This window comes from Acipenser ruthenus, chromosome 3 (genome assembly GCF_902713425.1).
Source record: "Acipenser ruthenus chromosome 3, fAciRut3.2 maternal haplotype, whole genome shotgun sequence".
Lineage (NCBI taxonomy): Eukaryota > Metazoa > Chordata > Actinopteri > Acipenseriformes > Acipenseridae > Acipenser > Acipenser ruthenus.
This window is the reverse complement of record NC_081191.1, coordinates 70,289,973-70,310,369: the sequence shown is the minus strand read 5'-3', so window position 1 is coordinate 70,310,369 and position 20,397 is coordinate 70,289,973.

The following is a 20,397-nucleotide window of genomic DNA, read 5'->3' as shown; positions in this document are numbered from 1 at the left end:
TCTCTCCTCTTTTTTCAAGAAACTAATTAATGGGAAGAGTGCTAGAGCTTATATATAGTTTCACTGTTGTACCCATGTAGTGGGAGTGAGTTGTCAAGTAGAAATTATGTTTACTCATTGGTGAGTAGTAAAATGAAAATACCTTTTGAAGTCATCTTGCATAGCGGAGTCATCTTGGAGTCATCATACACCATTCCTTTAACTTCGTCCTTCCTGGCCAAGAATTGTGTTTTAATTTTTTTTTTTTTTTGATGATTTTTTTTAAAAATCATATTTTTTCCAATTTGAAATGTCCAACTCAATTGTTGTATGACATCTGTAACCCACTTACTGAACAAGAGGAGTGAATATACTGCAAATAACTGCCTCTTTTCACACGCCAAACATAAGCAACAGCTTTACCAAACTACTAAACTCATGTGGTGATGGCTTAGCCTGGCTAGTCTCTGCCTGGCCTCTTCCAGAACCTGGACAGTAGGGGCCACAAAAGTGCAACAAGGTGAACTATAACTAGGTCTTCTGTTTTTCAGGTTTTATTAATTGTATTTTTCGGTGCTTATTTTGCGCTATTTTCGAGTTTTATGTAAATCGTTTTTTTTCGGAGCTTTCATTTTTTAGTGTTTTCGGTTACTTTCCAAAATGCTTGAGCTTTTTTTTTTGTCGAAATATGTATAGTAGTAACTCGACAGTACTTGCACACTTAAGTTGTACCTTCTTTCCATTGCTGTCTTCCACAATGAAATCCCTATGGTCACGGGCACATTCTTCTGGGTTTTTTTGTGTGTAGGCATTTTTGTACATTTCGCCACAATTCTGTTTTAAATCCTCCGCATCTTAACTGTAATACAGCTTTAAATCCTGCAACCAAGCCTCCATCCTGATTGTAATCTCGTTTTAAATCTCGCAAGCGGAGTCTCCAATAGAAATGTAGGAATGTGCTGTCATTAAGTAGTTGGGGCGGGTTTAAAGTATTGAGAACGAATCAATGATAGATGCAAGTCAGGAAGGTGGGGCACTGCCCAGCAGCACTGGGAAATGTATTTATTATTATTTTTGTAGTAGGTTGTATTTTTTAATGGGAATAGGGTAACGTCAATGTGAATTGATTAACCATTTCCACAGTTTTTTCGGTGTTTATTGGCTATCCACGGATTTAATTTTTTTTTGTATCGGGGGTGTTTTATCGGGTTTTATCTGTTAAAACCGGAAATTAGAAGCCCTAACTATAACCGAGTCAATTTTCCTCTTCAAACCATGGGAATTTGAAAGTCAGCACTGTGCTCCCCGTAGGCCCCTAGCCAGGTTTGGCAGCTTAACCACGATTCGAACCACGCTCATGTAACAGGGCAGAGGCTGGGTGAGCCACTGCTGACCCTGCCCTGCACTTTTATTCCTACTTTATGTGCTGTGGTACTGTAAACAGCATAGACAATTGCATTTTAAAGCATTTGAAAAATGAACCAAAAAGCCAACCAATTCTGCTAACTCTCATCTAACTTAACTATGTGTTCAAGTGTAATATTAAACAGGGTCAGTTAAGATTAATGTTAGTCTATTTTCCTGCAACATTTGAGAGTGCACGTACTTGAAAACTGAGCCATTGGTTGGGTCTGCTATAAGCAATGTACTTGGTTCTATTCCCACATTATTGCTTCTAAAACAGGAAGAAATGACAGACATAATTTCCTTGTGATCAAACATTGTTGATCTTTACATTAATACAACCTGATGCAATCTGCTCTTGGTACAACATAATTGAATGTGCTGAAAACGGGAACTATTTCTAGGTATTTCCTCTCTTTAAAGCCCAACACAGATTAGCTAATTAAGGAGGAAAAACAGGAAATTTTTAAAGTACGGCTGTAATTAATTGGCTGCAGTGGCTAGAAAATAATATGTTCAGCCAATAGTCATGGTGATCAAGGGATAAATGTACTGTAATTTTATTCTGTTGCTCAAGAAGTGTGTTTCTGAGGGATTTCAATATAATGATTTTTTTTTTACAAAAACCAACCATTAAAGTATTATAAAGATTGTATCATACAGGATTTGTTATCTTACTGTTAATAGAAGAGTAAACATCTTGCAGTAGCTTATCAATTGAATAATATACTTAAATAACAATACTAAAGGAGACATTTGTCTAGGTATTGATTTAGAGAGAATCAACTCTAAATTGTTTATGCTTTTTTGTAGCATTGACTAAAAAATGCTGGTAATGATATATTTTACCTGGTTAACAAAGTTAAAGTGTTTTTCTTGTTATTATTATTATTTGCTTTAAAAACCCTGCAATGTATCACACAATACATATCATACTATGCATATATGTCAGATGTATTTGTTTTATTTTCAGGGTAAAAAAAAAAAGCTACACTGGAAACTGAACAGTGGATGTCTTGCTGTATTGGACTTTAAAGGGGGTAAGAAATCAATTTATGACAGTGTGTGTTGCATTTGAAATAGATTCTATTATTATTGCTGCTGCAAAAACGGCAATTTGTAACTTTAAATGGAAATTTACTATCTGTCAGACCTTGAAGGCTAATGATGTTTATACAGACATACCACAAAGCTGGAGTAGCGCTAACATTCCCTGCACTGTACAAAAAGAGGAGGAGTGACCAGCACCCCTCCAGACTCAGCAACCTGTACTTGACCCCAGAGAGCCTGGCTCTGAGCTGCGCTCATTCCGCCACGCTGGAGCCAACACACTGATACCAGCCAGTGACTGATGCTTTCCCCAGTCCAAAACACACGTCTTGACAACACATGCCCACTACTTGCCAGAAAATACAGAAGAAGAAGAACCAGCTACATTAGGACTGCACTGTAAGAGCTCACATTCATCATGAGAACCCAAAGTTGTTCAGCATTCTGGAAATGAAAAGGTGTTTTTAGATTAATGTTATTTTAGGAATATCCTAGGAGAAGGAAATGGAGAAGGAACATAAATCGCAACTACACCGTTTTAATCAGAGGTGCACAAAAATTTGTCAAATGATTGATTGCCAGGATTTATTGTGTTTGAGTGTGAGTTATTTGTTTTCCTTTCTTGAAAATAAGCAGCCATTGTAATCTTTAAGACCCGTTTAAAGCAAATTCTCTCTGTTGATTTTCACCCATAAAGAAGCAGAAGATAATCCAACCAAGATGCCTAACCCTAACATAAACTAAACTGCACCCTAATCCCAAACTGATTTTTCACCGCAATTTGCATTTTCGTTGTAACAATTCGCAATGTATATAGAAATTTGTTTTCAAGGCTTGTAAGCACATCCTGACTTTAGTGAAAATTAGACACTTGGGTGTTCGCCTCAAAAATGCATTGAGCACAACTGGCAACGCACGAGAAAAAGTGGGCTGGGAAATGCCAGCAACAATTGCGACTGTTTAAAACATGCTTCAAAAGTTCTTAACAAATTGATGCAATTGTAATTATTGCAATTGCCAGCTTTTGTACATCTCATTATAATATTTGAGAAAACTCTCTCCCCCCCATTTTTGCGAATGTATGCAGGAACACCCATAATTACATATTAATCTAGAGTTGAACTGCAAGAAAAACTGCTGCCGCAAAGCATTCCCTAAAAAGTCGTTAATAGCATTGCGCTTGTTTAGTACATTTCACCCAAGACTTACTTTGCAAATGGTTTGCAACAATATGACAGGAGCAACACTTTAATACATCTACCCCTCAGTTTATAAGCATGCGTTCTTTGTGGTTTTAAGTGTATCCTGGTTTATTAGTGCCACCCAGAGCTAGCAGTGTTAAAGGTGTCTTGTTGGTTCACATGGTAAAAGCACAGCTGTGTAGTGTGCAGGGTGAGCCATACAATCAAGATGTAAAGAGGCTCGGTGTAAAGAGGCAAATGTTAACCTTTAGGTGTGGTTCAGGGGGAGGTACTAGGCCTATGTGCCCTATCATCTTCTTCCACTAATTAAATCTATTCTATTTAAACCTCAGTCACTTTCTTCTAGTTGTCTTGTGTTTTTTCATTTCCCTCACATAGTTGTCTTCACGGAGTCCCTGGACATAAAACAAAGGGGATAAAACAGAAAAGAAAATATTAGTAGAGTTTTCCAACCTTGTATCTCCAAAATTCAAAAACCACCGCCAAACTTTCGTCTCTCCCTCTGCCTCGTTACTCCGCCTATTTTCCCTTCGGACCAACACCGAACACAGTAGTACGTTCCCTTTAGTATGCAACGCCCCGCCTCTGTAGTCAGTGGAACACCAATCCCCAACTGACAAGTGTCCTTATAACTCACTTGACTCCAGTGGCTGGAATTTACATACTCGTACTTCCGCCCATCACCAAGGTGCCGCCCCTCATAAAGATGACTTTCGTCATGGTCACGAGACCTTGGTAAGGGAAGTCCCGAGTTGGTTTGATACCTTCTACTGTCGGGAGGCTGAATTACAGCCCGAAACCCCTTTGACTCATCACAGATCACAACTACAAAGACACACAAACAAGGCAGGTTCCATATTGTCAAAGCTGTTGGTGTTTGATCTATTTGTTTAATTCCAGATTCATATCCATATCTTTTGATCACTGGAAAACAGATCGCTTTGTGGCACTTATGTCATGCGGAAATACTGTAGATCCTATTCTTTATAGTTTCACTGCACTGTAAATCACACTGATCATGTCAATCTCCACTTACAATCTTCAAAACAAAGCATTCTCCACACACTTTCTTGCAGACTATGACAACTGATCACTTACATACATAATAAGATTGATCACTTATACATAATAAGAAGTTTTACACATATGAAGTTGAATGTACTTGAACATATAACCCTCAGCCTAAACCCAAACCTAACCATGAACCCTCACCCAAGCACAAGGTATGAATCTCTACACAAGAACCTAGCCAGAAACCAGAAACCCAGAACCCCCTCGTCCCGCTTATATTTGTGGACCAATTCTTTGCTGTTTTGCATTTGCAGTGAGGAACTGGTCAAATATCCACACTTGTGAGAAATAAGAGCATGGGCGTTTTGATCCAGATCTCCTCTAATCATGCTGCCTCAGGGAGGGTTCAACCAGCATTTTTAATTTGCCCTTCAGATACCATCAGTGGGAAGGGTTTTAACTTTTTCATTCTTAATCATCTTACAGTTGAGATAATGTCATTGTTTCAAAAAAAAAAGTGCAACAATTCCTTTACAGTCTACACCTATACTTAAACTGGCTAAGAGGAATGCTGTGTTTGAAATTCCGATTAATCCTTTCTTTGAGGTACCAGTCATAATCAACATGCTTTACATCTTGTACAGAAAGATAAGGCCTTCATGGATTGCTTTACAAACTCCTAACACTGTTTTGCAGGGGGGCAGATTCTCTCACAAGCAGCTTACAGACCACTTAGTGATATACTCTTCTACACATCACTAGTGATACCAGCCATCAGGCTGGTCTGTTTCACGCTTGATAGGTCTTTGATGTCAGTGAGGAATGTCACTGCTTTTAAATATTCTTGTGAAGGAATTGCTAGAAATAAACACTGATGTAATGTTTCTTCTGGAAGTCACTTCAGATCCTGATGATGACCCCCCCCCCCCCCCCCTTTAAATACAGCTCTCAAGTGAAGATCATAGATCATATATCATAAAATCAAGTGAATAAAATCCTTTTTGTAATATTAATCATTTTGTATCATAAGTGGGGTTGAATTGTAAATGGGCCCACGAAGGGAGCAATCATTGGGAACAACCATTGCTGGAAGAGGCATGTTTTCCATTGTACACCCAAAATCCATGTTTCAAAAGAATAATCTTATTCCAATGGTTCTAACCCATATTAGAAAACAATTTTGTGCTGTCAGCCAATCAGCTTCCAGAGCATCAGCTGTGTTTCAAATCAATCCACGTAATTTATTTTTCTTTTTCCTTGCTAGCTTTGTAAGCCTGTTAGTGTCCACTTTCAGCTCAGCTATCTCTTGTTGAAGTGCGCCTCAGCATAGGTTAGCACCTATTACTGGTCTAAATGATACGCTACTATAGGTTCAGAATATGCTCTGCAAACTGTCTGTCAGCTCAGACTCCACAGACTGCTCACTGTATTAGCCGACTTATTTCAATGCTCTGACACTGTCCACATAACCAAAAAACAACCATGACAAGTAAAATATCTGATTGAAAGGGTACCAGCAGAATAATAGAACAAACAAGGTAAATACAGGTTATAAATGTTTGTTTTAGCCCTTTCGATGAAGGCTCTACTGGCTAACCTTGACTTTTGTTAGCGCCCTCGCATCTGGCTCGGGGTGCATAAGTCCTATCGTGCCAACTACCAGACAGCAGAGCCTTCGGCGGCAGCCACAATTCCTTAATTACTTTATGGTACGTTCCCTGCATTTGAACCCATATTACTTTATGATACTTGTTCCCAACACTACAAGGTTCACAGTACTTTTTTTGTATTTGACATCTCACTCTGACAGACTGAGAAAAATATAGCAGCAATAACAATGGTTTATGACAGCAATAATATAATAATATGGTGTAATCTGACATTAGTGTGTCTGTGTGGTGGTGGTGGTGGAGGGTAGGGGGGGTTGTTAATTTTTCCAGTGAGAAACGGACCTGCAACATTAAACCACATTATTCCTATACTGTGTATAGTACGAGGTCATATAAAAACACTTTGATAGATCTTATAGTTGTATTCTGTTTACTACTTTAAAAGTTGGAACTTGTGTGGAATATGCACTAATAAGAAGCCATAAAAAGACATATGAAATATAACCTTTTTCAAGACCCTATTGAATTATTAGACTTTTTGTGTGCCTTGTTTCAAAAGAGTGCTGTTTAGGAACAATTTAGAACCAATTGTATTAATGATTTCTAAAACATGTTATATATTGAATAGGGTGCTGTACAATATGATTTGATATCAGGCCCACAAGAACTTAGGCCATTGAGTGAAAATCTACTTTTTATTTTGTTTAAGGTATGTCTATAAGCAGCATAGTTACACCGTAGTCACACCATAGTTAGTGAGACCGTCCCGTAGAGATTTCATAAATGTCCGTTTTTGTTATCTTTTCTTCAGTGTTCGCTCATGTTCTGGAGTCATGAAGGAAAAGAAAGGCAAGACGACCTTACTGTAACTCTTTGTAGTGGATATTTTGTAAATGCTGCAGCAGTTCTTAGTTAAACAACCCAAGTGATGTGTGCATACTAATAAAAGTGCACTTTGGAGTTGTTTTTCAAAAAGCTCTGTCACTTGACACATTTTTGACTGTGCAAACAAGTGTACTGTGTGTGCAGTAAGTGTTCTGGTTTCTTTCACTGTGACTTGGTGTGACTGATTCAAATTAAATACCAGTGATGTGTTAACCAGCAGCCTGGCACCACAATGTAAGAACAAAGAGAAAGCAAATACATATTTCTCAGCCCTGGGAAATATATTTACAGTATACAAAGGGACTTATCTCCTATGTCTAGCGTTTTATACAAGCGAGCAATGTTTGCTTGATCAAATATGTTTCTGCAATCCATTAGTAACCCCTGAGTCAATGTCCGCAGCACATTTAGAAGGTGTAACCATCAACGTTCCTTATTAAGTTACTCTCAACTGTGACATTTTCAAAAGAATGCAATTAGTGAAACTGACTGTTCTTTGTCAGGAGTAATCCATTAAAACTAAATGTTTTAAATATTGCCATCAATATTTTTGGACAATTTGGACAATTGGTCCTCTAATACAATAAAACCATGTGAAGCATGCTAAAGTATAGCAAAGCATTGCCAAAGCATGAGAAAATATGGGTCGCATTACTGGGGTAAAGTAGAAGTTACTGGTCTCTTCCAAAGTACTGATATATATGGACTCCTAAGGTGAATATTACCATACAAGTGCAGAGCATGGAGTGCGTTACTACACAAATACAAGAAGCGAACATACCACGAGCCCTGTTCTCCATGTGTTATTATTACACAAGAAAATTCAGATTAAAAATCTGTATTTGAAAATTCAACAATGAATTAATGCCGGTATATAATGTTGTTACATTTGTTATGCAATTGAGAAACATGGGTATCATTATGTTTGCCAGATATTTCGATGGAGCCAATGAAGTACATTTGCATGCCAGATATTTTAATAAGATGTTTAATCTAAATTACAGTCTAAGTAATTTAATACTGCTGAGAATGTACTCCGTTTTTCAGTTAATTATCTATCTATCTGTCTGTCTTTCTGTCTATTTAATTTATCTGGCCATCTGTCTGTATTAGATATGCAAAATATTAACAATAACAATATGGTTTAATCTTCCAGTTTTTAACCATTGATATCTTAAAAAGATGAAAGGGAGGGGTGTGTCAGGATGGGAGTGCTGTGGAAGTGAGTCAATGTCCAAACAGACGGTCGATTTTAAACAGTCCCGTTTATTTTTTATTCCCCCTATACCAGCAATGGTAGTAGCGGTTCAAACGGTAAGATTGCAGTCCCAAATAAAAAGGTTTCAAATAATATTATACACACACAATTACAATCCAAGGTGTTGCAAGTGCTGCAGTAGGTGGTGGTGGTGTGGCAGTGCAAGTGTTCTGAGTGCTGGTTTCTTCACTACAGCTCCTGATCTGCTATGCATCTGCAAAAAAACAACAACAATACACGCAGCACTCCGGCTTGTTATTTCTGGTATCAGCATATGGGCCTGTACTCACGTAGCTGCGTCCCCTTTCTACTGCTAAACTCCTCCCTGTGATCAGTGTGGCGCCACGCTCTATCCAATCACCGCACGCAAGGAGGCTGTGTGGTCCAGTGGTTAAAGAAAAGGGCTTGTAACCAGGAGGTCCCCGGTTCAAATCCCACCTGAGCCACTGACTCATTGTGTGACCCTGAGCAAGTCACTTAACCTCCTTGTCCTCCGGGTGAGACGTAATTGTAAGTGACTCTGCAGCTGATGCATAGTTCACACACCCTAGTCTCTGTAAGTCGCCTTGGATAAAGGCGTCTGCTAAATGAACTAATAATAATAACACAGCTGATCACAAGAGTTGTTCTGCAGTCCTACAGCCAAAGATATTCTATTTAACAAGATACTCGCCTCCGCTGATTTTCAATGGAGACTTCTGTCTCACTGCGCGCAAACCATTGTGGTATATACAGAGAGCTCGGCAGAATTTTTTCTATGGAGAGTCAATGGAGGCGTAAGAAATTTTGCTGGTTTTCGCCATGTTAGAAAAATGCATCAAACTTTTAAAGTAGATTTCACATTTGCCCAAGGCCTTTTTAAGAAAACGGCAACATTAGCAAATTATAACAATACGTAATTATTTTCTGAGCACTTTTAAACATTTAGTGAGAAGGGGAGCAGTGAAAATGGCAGACAACAAAATGAATTAAAAAGACCTTAGCAAGAACACCTTTAACATGGAAAAGTTCCACTGAATGATACAGGGACTATTAGCATGCTTGTAAAACCTGCATGTCTCCAATTAAAGTATAAATAAAAACAAGCAAGAAGAAAAGATTCAAAAGTCTTGGTTGCTATTCATTTTAAACCATAATCTTAACTGATCACAAGCAGGCACTTTAGGCTTCCCCTTCACAATTAAGACTCTGTGGGGTCTATTCATAAAGGGTTAACGTCTGTCAAAATGACAAAACAGGATCAGATTTTGTCCATAGCCGCCTATTTAACGGTAGTTGCTATTCATAAATGATTATATAGATGCGTTGTTAAGCCCCAGCGATTTTCATCTATGAAGGCATGTTTTTAATGAATTAAGAGAAAGGTTAACGATTACCTCATTATCATAATTTTTTATCGGTCCTGAACGTCAACCTGCTTGCTATTCGTAAGAGTGAACGACAGCAAAATGCTGTCGATAACTAGGAGTTAATATTGAACGCTTCCTACAGTCAAGTCTAAATTAACGACAGCCTCGGCAGACTGTTTTTTTAAAGACATATTTTATTAGGCCTACTACACTCGCTCTGTTGTACAGTTTGACATACCTGTGATTAACACTGCCTATTTTGAAGAAGAAAATAAAAATCTGTAGCTTTATATGAAGGAAAATGCTTAATATAAATACATACTCACACAGGAGCATATTCTCTGGCATAATCATTTTGAAACAGTGCTGAGAATCAGAGAGCAAGTGAGAGACTGAGAATAGACAGTTATTTTATTATTATTATTTCTTTGCCGTGATCTGCGGCTGACAGCGGTCCTTTTCTTTTTATTTCTTGTACCTGTGTTCACAATAAACAGTCTGGATGAACTGCCTGTGTGAACCTGTTTGTTTTCATGAAGCGTTACAGTATACAGTAGGCGATACGATGGGAAATTTGGGCTTGCTTGGTATTGCAAAAAACACTGCTCAGTGTTCGAAAGGGAGCCTTTTTATTTATTTATTTATTTATTTATTTATTTATTTATTTATTTTTGCGCACCACAAAACAATCTATTTTGTGTACAGTGATTCCCTGCTTTAAGCTAGGTTTATTAATAATAATAATAATAATAATAATAATAATAATAATAATAATAATAATAATAATAATAGATAATTTGTAAGATTAACATTTCAAGTTTTCAAAATGATGATGATTATTACTATTATTATTATTACCATATACTATTATTAACATCTTCCTATACGGTTCTTTTTTTGGGTGGGGGTTCCTGCAGTTAAGAATTGAAATCTTATATGCGTGCACGGAAATGTGTTTACCAGCGTTGCTAAACAAACCGAAAATACAAAGGATTTATTTAAAAAGACATTGTTCTAAATTATGACATGTCTGTGACTGGCAGCTGCACGCGGATATCGGTAGTACTGTCGGTGGATTCTGTTTTTCTTTTTGCAACAGTTATCGACGGCAACCAGGGAACATTAATAAAGAGGCGGATTTTCGTTATTGAACGACTGTATACCCATTCATAAAGTGCTTTGCTACAGTCGCCGGTATTCTAAGATCATTTTATGAATAGCAATGTGGACGACTTTCGTTAGTTTTAAACGAAATTCGTTTTATTAAGGCAGTCGGCAAGTACTTTTATGAAGAGAGCCCTGCGTCACTAACACAAATCTTCTTCTGACTACCCAGTTCCTGTATGCAGAGATAATTAATTTTCTTCATCCTTGTTTCCTTTATTTTTCTTTGCTCTTCATCCCCCTTTTTCAGATGACATCAACAAACTATGTCACTTCCTGTTTTGAGGCTTTATATGGATTGATCTCCTTAGTAAAAAAAAAAAAAAAACAGATGGTATTGTGGCTCCACTTAGTTATTTAATCATTTCCTATTTCTCTTCCTTTGTCCTTCTTTTTACTCTGTCAACAAGCACCCCCTCCTCCACTTGTGACTCACTAAGCATCCCTTGGGAGAACAGCTATGGCCAAAACCAAAAGTTTTGCATTACCTTATAGAATGAACAAATTTTGCTTCAAAAAGTCGAATGAAACCTGCTGAATAATGTTACGTTAACATATTGAATTACATACCACTTCGTAGTTTTCCATATGCTTAACAAAAAACTGACAAAAATAGAAAAATGTGACATTTCAAAATCTAACATTAAATACTGTACTAATACTATGGATTCCTGTACACTTTTGCAATATCATTTTGTAGTTGCTTTGATTACATGATGTTAAATAAAATATCTAAATTATGGTCATATAGTTAATTATGCCTCCTAAAATTCTAGGTGATGTAAAACTTTTGGCCCTAGCTATAGTAGACTGACTTTACACAGTTTTTCTCTACTCAACCACCCAAGACCTGTACTACTGTTATATTCAGAAAGTGGTGGGAATACCTATGAATGGGTGTAACAAGGGGAGGATTATGTGTGTTTCAGTTACCTAGGTTATGGTATGTATTTCTTCACAGCAAAAATACAGAGCCCAAAATTTAAAAAAATAGAGATTTCTTAAGGTCCAAAATAAAGTAGCCTCATACAAACGAGCACTCTTTATTTATACCATGATTAAAAAAACATTTGTGGACAATTTCTACCACTGGTATTTCTAAATAGACAATGAGGATTTAGTGCATAACCTCTCTTTATTATCTGACCAAAACATGTTAAATGTACAAAACAAATGAGTTAAAGGTACATCTACAAAGCACCACAAAAGTTAATCACATAAAGATGATAGGCCACGATACTTACTACTTCTGTACAAATTTAAAATGATGAGGCCTGGTTTAAACCAGATTTATTGCACCTCTATAATGATTACGATGGCATGAAGTTTGATTCAGACCTGGGTCACGTCACATTGAAAAAAAAGGAGTGTTTTACTGATCATGGCTCACAGCCAAGTCTTATTTTAACCAATATGTCAGCAACAAACACACCCAGCCACGGCTGTAAATTAATGAGCTATACGTTGATGACCTTGAAGTATATTAAAAGAGTAAGCAATGAATAGTTAAATAATATGTTAAGTTACATCACAACAGACCAATATCTCAAGTTATAAGTCTTTTCATCCGGAAACCCCAATATGGCGGCCATCTTAGGTCACAGGTCAAAGTGAAAGGTGCCGTTAAAATTTGCCCACAGAGAATCCATAACACTGAAAATATGAAGTAACCAGCTTATATGGCTAGTACAGGAGTGATAAGTGAGTTAAACAGGGTAGAATGGTGATTTTGTCACTTATTAAATGACAGAATGTTTACACATGGTTTCCATGGCATTGGTTCTCTTGTCAGCTTATTGGGTCAGTAGCTAGTGTACCAAATATCATGCTTCTAGGAAAAAGTGCACAATCCCCCCCATATTTGGAGCTTAGCCATTCCAGTAAACTGGATAAGCGTTTTTCTATGTATATGGAAAACATTCTACTGTAAATTTCTGCCAGTTATTTTCTTCACAAGAACTCAAACTTTCACAAGCTTCAGGTTTTTTCTCACCTTCCCAGTAAACTATCGTTGTCATTCTTATGACTAGATTCCCTCATATGACATCTGGAAGCACAATGCTGGGACATGAAAGTGTAGCATTGAAATATCTACAAGGAGCGATCAACACATTTTCAGCACTAATATAGCTTTGAAAAAATGTTTACCCTATGCGTGCATCTTTTGTACAGGAACATGTGAGACCTACGCAGTTAATACAGTACATTTACTGGAATAATTTTGTCAGCTCAATGTACTTCATATGCTTCTTTAAAACATGTGTTAATGTCTTTTTGGATTTCTTCTTTGATTTCCCACACATGGGATTAGAGTTTCAGGTTGTGCAGGAACAATCGAGTGATGAAATTCCCATGGAAAATGCCTCATATTCTTTTAATCATTACAGGGGAATAGGAGCGGTGGCTGACCATTAAGTGTCAAGATGAATTACTGGTTTTTCAAAAAAAGGAAGTCCCAGGAGGCTACAACTGTTGTATTAGGCACATTATCAAATTCGACAGTATTATTATAAACTGGGCAGAGGAAAAGAGATAAAAATGTGAAACCCTGTTTGGACATCATGCATAGCACAAGAGGCCCTAGTTTGCCACTAAACCTGATATGAACTTTTCACATGTTCATGGAGATTCTTATGTGCATCTTAGTATGTTGGTCTTATGTGTATTTCAATACCAATTGCAAAGATGCAAATACCCCCAAAAATCTTTTTGTTTTTTGTTTTTTGTTCTGACTGTTAGTCTGAGATTAATGTGCCACACTTCTGTGGTCTTCAGTGCAAATGAGAGCTTTGATTACACTACATTTTTTTTGTTATTCCCTTATCATAAATGATAAGATGACACATTTTTATCAAACATTATCTTTATATGTGGTCCAGTATATATTACTGTACTGTATACATAAGAATATAATAAACACATAAGAGTATGTAACCTAATGCCTTCACTTTGAAGGATTCATAATCACGCAGTTAATTGCTTAAAGACAATCTATGGTCTATAGTCTATCCTATAACCTTGACAGACCATAATTGTCTTACAGCTCAACTCCTGTTAATTATTTGGCACTGCTTTTAATATCCGTACAACTCAAAGAGGGCTAAGGCCCTTCTTTCAGTTTTATTGACTGCATCTTGTGACATATTAAGTATGTTTACAGGAAGTTAATAAGTTTGCTTTAAGCAATCTGTTTTTAAAGCAGTAACTATAGGATGCATTGAGCATACAAGGAGAAAATGAGAAACAGGTGATAAGATGCAGAGCACAGCCATGAGCTTTAAACACACAGGGCTCTGTTTACAAAGCTTTAACTCTTGAGTTATTTATTTATTTTCATGAAAAAGTACAGTTTGGTATTCATTTAACTTTCCAGAGTGAATGTCTTAAATGCCAGTGCACAATACTGTGGTGATTCTTAAACTTTACTGTCAAATAATTGTATTCCTACTTGCCTTGGCCCATTACTTCAGATGAATGTCATGTAAGTACCTAACTAACATGTTAATTATTATTTATTTCTTAGCAGACGCCCTTATCTAGGGCGACTTACAATTGTTACAAGATATCACATTATTTTTACATACAATTACATTATTGTTTACATACAATTACCCATTTATACAGTTGTGTTTTTATAGGAGCAATCTAGGTAAAGTACCTTGCTCAAGGGTATAGCAGCAGTGTCCCCCATCTGGGATTGAACCCACGACCTTCCGGTCAAGAGTCCAGAGCCCTAACCACTACTCCACGCTGCTTATTAATATGAAGGTTGTTTCATTTAGAGCATTATGGCGCCAGGCCTCATACCATCCCCCTCAGCATATCACATCTCCCTGTCATACAATAATGTCTATGTAACAACAGTTTAAAAGCAGTCAAATCATAGCACTACTAAAATTATAGATTCATCCTGTTTGTCTAATTTTATTACTGTGCTAAATGTCTGCTGTTTCCAAAGTATACTTTGCTGTGCATAACTCCTAACAGCCAATTAAACAAAACAGCTTCCCATCCATTGAATGCTAGATGCAGGATGGTCAAAGTTCACATTTATTAGCAATAAAATGTGACAAACACATCAATACACCTGCCCTTTGCTCAATCCACCATATAGTTCTGCCCTGCAAAATTTATGGCTTATTTATGGTTGCAAAAAATGAGCGTTGTAAAACAGACAGACTCCCAATTGTACGCAGCTTAATTAATCATTCACCCCGCAACACATGCAAGAGTGGCACTTTTTTGTTGAACCTTTAGCTACCTATGTCACACCTGTCTAAAAAATGTGAAATGAATTGCATCGAAAAACAGTCTCCCATTAGACAGCTTGTCTTGTTGGAAAATCTTTATTTTTTTTAAATCACAAAGGATTTAAAATAATAAAGATTATTCTTTTATTAAAAAGAATGTATTTACAGTCACCTGAATTAAGGGCTTACCTGCTTTTACCAGTTTACTTTTTTCCAGCAGAGGTAAATGAGAGAGGCAGCGTGAGCCATTATCTGTCTTTCAGCCGCCACAAATGTTCAGTCCTTGGTGGGTTAATTAGGTTTCACTTTGTTGCTCAAATATTAATACAATAATATACAAGTTCAGGAGCCCAAAATAACTTTTTTTTCATGACCTGTTTAGAAGATAAACTAAGCTAGTCTAATAGGGGGAATTCAGGGGACTGTTTTGAAGGTTAAATGGACTATATAAGAACATAAGAACATAAGAATAAGAACATAAGAAAGTTTACAAACGAGAGCAGGCCATTCAGCCCATCTTGCTCGTTTGGTTGTTAGTAGCTTATTGATCCCAGAATCTCATCAAGCAGCTTCTTGAAGGATCCCAGGGTGTCAGCTTCAACAACATTACTGGGGAGTTGGTTCCAGACCCTCACAATTCTCTGTGTAAAAAAGTGTCTCCTATTTTCTGTTCTGAATGCCCCTTTATCTAATCTCCATTTGTGACCCCTGGTCCTTGTTTCTTTTTTCAGGTCAAAGAAGTCCCCTGGGTCGACATTGTCATTGTAACACAGTTAACTTTAAGCAATTAACTGTGGGATTCTCAATCCCTCAAAGCGATGCTCTAATGTACTTAGTAGTAACCATTTCAAAAGTTTCTAAGCTTCTACCCCAGAGAACCTACATTGTATTGAACATGAGTGATGATTTGTACTGGTTTGGTTGCCTCTTATTATCTGCCCAGTACGTTGAATTGTAGATGTCTTTCAGTACTTTTTGACCGCCTATTTTGTTACAATTTGTTACAAATTGAACTGGTAAGTTTTAAAGCCTTAAATGTATAAACCAAAGAAAAAAAAAACATATAGTATTAATCTTTGAATGGCTTCCTGAATATAAAACAATAGATTCGAATCACAAACCACTCATGCATCATGGATAGGACAAACAGAAAGCAGAATTGATAGTTGTAGCACAAACATCACTCAATGAAATTAGATTCATCAGATATCTGCACACCTCTTCAAAAAGAATACAAATGAATAAAGGAAAAAACCTTGTGAAACTTGATTGAGCAGCTGCTAGAGCTTCTTCTCTCTAGTCTTTGTCACAGTTCTGTGGAATCCTGCTCCCCGTCACGTCACATGAGCACACTTCTTACAGAAAGCTACTTTAACTTAATCAACACAGTGACAGCATCATAAAAAAATAAAATTAAAAAAAAAGACTTTTAAAAAATGAAGTGTTAAATCATTTTTCAACACAGTTACAAAGAAATGTAACTGCCCCCAAACCCATTAGTCCTCTTTAATTTAAATTAATGTAATGTAACAAGACCATGCTGTAGTGTTGTTAATGTCTGATGTCAGTCTAATCACCATTAATCACAAATTAAGGAAAAAAATTGATGTGAGGAGCTTTATAATCAGACAAGCTCATTGACAAGGTTACTGAGTGATTAGACTTTGCTTGCATAGGGTGGATTATTGTCATCAGGGGCTGTAACAAGCACAGGCACATTCTGACTGGTCACCTGGAAATATTATGGATGGTACTACTAGCTCCTGTTACAACTAGCCCTGTTCTAAACCCTGATTAAATGCTTGAACTGTATCCTCGAAAAACATTTAATTAAGCATTAGGGGTCTGTGATAGAGGGTTGTGGGTAAACACAGGGTCCTATTCACAAAACATTGTGGGATGGGTTTTTTTAAGAACTGAAGTGATTTTAACAGTCATTTTCTTTCTCAGATTAAACAATGCTTTAAAAAATGAGAATAAACTTCTAACCCTCTCTAACACTTGCAAAAAGGTTTAATGAACTGCCAACTTGATTGATGGGCTTTAAGAATTGGCCTTAACTAAACATTATTTAAAATAGCCCCTCACATTTTTGTGAATTACAGCCAAACAATTTATGTAATTACATATCAGTATGCAGTATGATTATCAAATATATATATTTTTTTAATTTGTATTTAGTTCATATACCAATAAAACATTTAATTATACTCTCGCTTAAGCACACTTCAAAATAGGGCTTTATAGTTTTATTTTTTCCTTTTTAAATTACTTTTATACTAATTTGTTTTGGAACCCAGAATAGATGAGTCAGAGATTTCATCTCTTCCTGTCAGAGAGGGCTGAGCTCCACCACATTGACAGCAATGTGAATAAATAGCTCCCTGCCCTCTGGGAGCCCAAGTCCTGTCGAGTGACAAAACCTCTTGCACTGTTACTGCTGTACCTTCCTACACTGTGAATCCTGACAAGGGACTAAATTACATTCCCATAATGCTTCACTAAGCCCCATATTCACTAGTATAAATATGCAGTGCACTGTGAAAAGCTCACTGTGGTAAACTGCACAGTAACTCTACAGTTTACATGCTGTTCCCAGGCTTATATTAACTATACACTACCATGTTGTTGTTGTTGTTGTTTTCACAATGCATACTATCTGTGCTACATCACACAGTACTAACTTATGCTTTACCACCCTCTTCACTTGCGAGTACAGTTGAGGGTTGAGTATTAAGCTAATATTATTTTTATTTTTTTTTAAAAAACAGATATACTAGGTCACAGGTTGAAGTGAAGGTTACTATTAGATGTTTTCCCAATTTATAACATTGAAACTATGAAGTCAGCATAGTTCAACAGTTCCTGAGATAGAAGCAGTTGAAGATGTGGCAGTGACAGATTTACAGAATCATACAGAAGGAATGCTAAAGAAATGTCACGAATGATAGTAAGACAGACAGACAGAAAACAACATTCCCATATCCCATGATTATGATATACTCAGTAACCTGTGCCCAGTAAGTTTCATCACAATTGAACAAGACTACTAGAAAAACACAATCCTGGTAGGCAATATCTCAACATACACCTTCACCATACACCTAAAATAATTCAAAGTAAATAAGTGGACAAAATCTTAAGTAATCAATATGGCAAAAGCTATAGAACCCTAAATGAGATTGTTTAAATAATATTGTAGGCATTTCTGAGTTATTTATATAGAACCAACTGGTTCCTTAGTGCTGTCTCTGTAATCACTATTTCATTTACTTTCTGTATCAATCTTTCCTATATTGACTATAAATCATGTCTCAGTTACTGTAGAACTTATTATTACGGACAACATTTAAATAGTGCTTTGAATGCAGGATGTTTGACAATTTGTTTTTAAAACATTTAACAAATGTAACCGTACCACTCACAATGTCACATGGTAGGGACAACTCCATAAATTCTTTATATAACTGCGATAAGAACATACAGAAACCTCAATCCCCTCGTTCAACATGTTTTGTGGCACTTGACAGGGTGATGTAAGTAATATCGAGAGAGAGAGAGAGAGAGAGAGAGAGAGAGAGAGAGAGAGAGAAATGTTATACATGCATCCCAAATGTATTTTCCTTAAACGTTTTAATAATAACATGTATCTCGCCTTAGCTTAAGCGGTGTATAGAGTTTAGATTTAATCTAGCCCAAAGTGCAATGAACCACTGTCACCATGAACAACAGCAAGTTATAAATCTTGGTTCTATATGCAACTAGTATTGACCCTTAAATAGTTAATATTGAACCCACTATAAAAAAAATATATTGGTCAGTGTGCAGTATTTGGATTTCAACATACTGATCATATTGATGTGTATTTAATTATATTTTATCTTGTCATTTTATGTTAATATTCAGACTACGTTGAATCGCCTCCTCCATGTACTCTTGATTGCTAATTAGTTAACTGAATGATTAGCAGTAGCTGCACCTGGGTATAAATCAATGTTAATTTGGAAAATGTCTTGCTTGTGCAGGAGAGGATCGCACACAGAGACTTAAGTAAACAAATGCCATTTTGAATTCGGAATTTGCTTTGATGCAAAGTTCAGTAGTAATGTATCTTACAGGATCGAATTCGGTACCCTGTAGAAACACAATTAAAATACCAGTATTGTGTGTAAGTCTCCCTCTCTGGGTGCTATATTTATTCCGGTACTTTTAAACATGGTGAGAATAAGTGGTGGATGATATTTGTAGTCTAGTTTCTATAAATAAATGCGTTTCTAGCTGGTGGAATTACAATAATTTCATATTCTGTACTTGTTAATAAATTCAACATTTATCACTGCTCCACTTGGGCAACTTTTTTTATACATTTGTTTATGTTATGAAGTAAAGTATTTTTACTGACCAAATTAAAATATGGTTAAAAAAAAAAAAAAAAGTATACAAAATATGAAATACTTCTATTTAAATTGTATCAAGTTCTATACTAATGGTCAATTAAGCTTCATCATAAATCATTAAATAAATATATCAATAGTACATTACTTTTATATTCTGATATTTGGTTTAATTCCATGGGATTTCTTGAAAGTTTACCTCTTCAGGATTACACAACATTTCCATTTCTATTTTTGCCTCTGACCTTTACTTGACTTGTCATTGAGCATAAAATCCTTGAGCTTTAGCTTTTAGGATGTTCAGAGTATTTTCCCTTGCTTGAACCTGCTGTACTGATAAAAACACAAAATGGAAAGAAATTAGTCATCCAGTTTATTGCTCAATGCAGTGTCAAAGTAAGCAGGTATTGAAGAGTCTTTGATAAATATTTGGAATCTATAATAAATAAATGTTCAAGGTTGGCCCAAGTGTTGTGACTTGTACTTTATCTTAAAAATGACGGCTGACAGAGAATGCTATTTGATATGCGTTGTTTTCTATACTGACTCATTCAACACGCCCTGTTTTGTCATAATTTGAGATGGTGACTCAAATTATTGTACCCTGGTGTGTTGATTTCACATGGAACGATCCATTTGTACTGCATGTGTTGTGCTGTATGACATGGACACTAATGAGGGAAACTATGCAGTAACAGGTACAATTCCTGTGTCAAAGTGCAGTGAATCGGAATAGTATCACTTTTCATTATAGTTTATGCAAGAGTAATCGGACGAGCAATTACTACTCCAGGTTTATTGTGGTTATTTTTAAACAACTGTATTTTGTACTTCATTGAAT